Genomic DNA, 3,649 nt, shown 5'->3' with positions numbered 1-3,649 from the left:
GTACGATACATAACGGTAATCATGAATTTTCCTTATTTGCATGCATATACAAAAATAAGTGCCAACACAGGACAACATCCAGTTGTGCATTGTATATAAAGGTATGAACAAGTTGGCCTCTATTTTGCAGGTAGACAGTTATTGATCTAGATCCTTTTTGTCAAGCTTTATTTTGCTGCAGTCAAATCGTCAAGAAATAAACAGTGGTCTTTGGGAAAAAATCTGCTTCTGAGGTCCATGGTTTTTAGGGTAGTTAAGCAGCCATCATCAATAATTTTGAGTGAAGGGTAAATCAGTTGCTTCTTTAAGTTACCATGGTGACGTAAGGTTATTTACAGTACTGAAAAGAAAGCCTACCATATGCATGGTGTTGAAGTCATGTTTTTGGATAGTGACACAGAATTTTCTGACATTGCAAATAACTTTATGTTCTTAGTGGTATTTTGCCTATGTATGTTCCTTTTTTTTATAGAGAAAGCTAAATTTGCTATTCAGATGCAAGAACAGCAATTTTTCCATAAAACATAGATATCGCGAAACAAAGTCTGATTTCCTTCAAACCAACTTGATTGGGTGCGGAATAACTTCCTCACATCTCGTATACCCTCTTTTTGTCAAAAAAGCTAAATTTGGCCCTTTGAACCAAAAATAGCAGATTTCAACCCAAAAATGAGATGTCGACAAACGATGTCCGATTTCCTTCGAACCAACTTTACTGAGTGCGGAATAACTTCCTGACATCTCGTTCACCTTCTTTTTGTCAAAAAAGCTAAATTTGGCCCTTTGAACCAAAAATAGCAGATTTCAACCCAAAAATGAGATGTCGACAAACGATGTCCGATTTCCTTCAAACCAACTTAATTGAGTGCGGAATAACTTCCTCACATCTCGTTCACCCTCTTTTTGTCAAAAAAGCTAAATTTGGCCCTTTGAACCAAAAATAGCAGATTTCAACCCAAAGATGAGATGTCGACAAACGATGTCCGATTTCCTTCGAAGCAACTTTACTGAGTGCGGAATAACTTCCTCACATCTCGTTCACCCTCTTTTTGTCAAAAAAGCTAAATTTGGCCCTTTGAACCAAAAATAGCAGATTTCAACCCAAACATGAGATGTCGACAAACGATGTCCGATTTCCTTCGAACCAACTTTACTGAGTGCGGAATAACTTCCTGACATCTCGTTCACCCTCTTTTTGTCAAAAAAGCTAAATTTGGCCCTTTGAACCAAAAATAGCAGATTTCAACCCAAAAATGAGATGTCGACAAATGATGTCCGATTTCCTTCGAACCAACATTATTGAGTGCGGAATAACTTCCTGACATCTCGTTCACCCTCTTTTTGTCAAAAAAGCTAAATTTGGCCCTTTGAACCAAAAATAGCAGATTTCAACCCAAAAATGAGATGTCGACAAATGATGTCCGATTTCCTTCGAACCAACTTTATTGAGTGCGGAATAACTTCCTGACATCTCGTTCACCCTCTTTTTGTCAAAAAAGCTAAATTTGGCCCTTTGAACCAAAAATAGCAGATTTCAACCCAAAGATGAGATGTCGACAAACGATGTCCGATTTCCTTCGAACCAACTTTATTGAGTGCGGAATAACTTCCTGACATCTCGTTCACCCTCTTTTTGTCAAAAAAGCCTAAATTTGGCCCTTTGAACCAAAAATAGCAGATTTCAACCCAAAAATGAGATGTCGACAAATGATGTCCGATTTCCTTCGAACCAACATTATTGAGTGCGGAATAACTTCCTGACATCTCGTTCACCCTCTTTTTGTCAAAAAAGCTAAATTTGGCCCTTTGAACCAAAAATAGCAGATTTCAACCCAAAAATGAGATGTCGACAAATGATGTCCGATTTCCTTCGAACCAACTTTATTGAGTGCGGAATAACTTCCTGACATCTCGTTCACCCTCTTTTTGTCAAAAAAGCTAAATTTGGCCCTTTGAACCAAAAATAGCAGATTTCAACCCAAAGATGAGATGTCGACAAATGATGTCCGATTTCCTTCGAACCAACTTTATTGAGTGCGGAATAACTTCCTGACATCTCGTTCACCCTCTTTTTGTCAAAAAAGCTAAATTTGGCCCTTTGAACCAAAAATAGCAGATTTCAACCCAAAGATGAGATGTCGACAAACGATGTCCGATTTCCTTCGAACCAACTTTATTGAGTGCGGAATAACTTCCTGACATCTCGTTCACCCTCTTTTTGTCAAAAAAGCTAAATTTGGCCCTTTGAACCAAAAATAGCAGATTTCAACCCAAAAATGAGATGTCGACAAACGATGTCCGATTTCCTTCAAACCAACTTTATTGAGTGCGGAATAACTTCCTGACATCTCGTTCACCCTCTTTTTGTCAAAAAAAAGCTAAATTTGGCCCTTTGAACCAAAAATAGCAGATTTCAACCCATCCTAGTTCAAATTATGATGTTCCTGTGTTGATTGAAACGTGGTCTATGTGACTCTAAGGGGTACTGAAAACGAACAATGCCATGTACTTTTGCGCCTTTTGAAGACAGGTACTAGATGAATCGATTGTTACGTACGGAGGAAGGGAGAAATATCGGAGCTGTTAACAGCACGGGAACGTCAATATATAAAGCTAGTTTTGATAACCTTTCGTCTACAGTTACTAATGCTATTTTCACCCCGCTCAAAAGACACCAAGCGCCAAATAATGTAGGGTTAGAGGTATATATCGTAAAATAGACGCAGGTTTCCATAGAAGTCTTTCAAAGACACTTTCATTATGCCAACACTTTCATTTTGAGTGCCTGCACTCAAATGTTTTGGAGATATTTGAACGCAAGGTCAATAATGCGTGAGTTCTTATCTGAAGTTCAACTGCATATACCTCAATACCAAAGTACAACCATCATATGGTATTTCAGATCACAACTAAGCACACTTTCATGCCTATTTCAGCCGAATTTGAAGTAATTCTGTGGTAGTTTGAAGGAGATACAAAAGTAAGAGACGTTTTAGCCTTGCGTAAATCGAGGCCGCTTGTCAACTGCACTTGTTCGCATGGACAATTTCGGGCGAAATTCTACCGCATCAAAGGTAATTGCGTTTTTCTCTGTAAGACGAGAAAGGAGTGAAATATCTCAAAGAAATTTTCAGGAAAGCCGGTTAGTACGCTTATCTAGCTGTGTTCCTAATAGGTTTTCTCTCGCTTTATTCTGTTAGGAGATATAAGGCTTTGAACTATTGTCATTTTCACCCCGCTCAAAAGCCCACCTTCGGAAAGTAGGTTTTACCCCAAACTCCCTGTAGGGTTAGATATATAAAGTAAAAAGGACGCAGTTTTTCATAGAAGTCTGTCAAATACATTGTCATGATGCCACCACTTTCTTTCTGACTACTTTCAATAAAAAATTTTGGAGATATTTGAACTTTTATTTGGACGCAAGGTCAAAAATGCGTGATTTCCTATCAGAAGTTCAACTGCACGTATCTCGATACCAAAGTACAAACATCATATGACGTTTCAGATCCTAGCTAAGTACACTTTCATGCATATTTCAGCTAAATTTGAAGTAATTCTGTGGTACTTTGAAGGAGATACGAAAGTAAGAGACGTTTTAGCCTCGCGCAAAGCGAGGCCGCGTGTCAACTGCGCTTGTTTGCATGGACGA

This window comes from Branchiostoma floridae, unplaced genomic scaffold (assembly GCF_000003815.2).
Source record: "Branchiostoma floridae strain S238N-H82 unplaced genomic scaffold, Bfl_VNyyK Sc7u5tJ_1592, whole genome shotgun sequence".
Lineage (NCBI taxonomy): Eukaryota > Metazoa > Chordata > Leptocardii > Amphioxiformes > Branchiostomatidae > Branchiostoma > Branchiostoma floridae.
The sequence above is the reverse complement of the archived record's forward strand: the minus strand, read 5'-3'. Positions refer to the sequence as shown.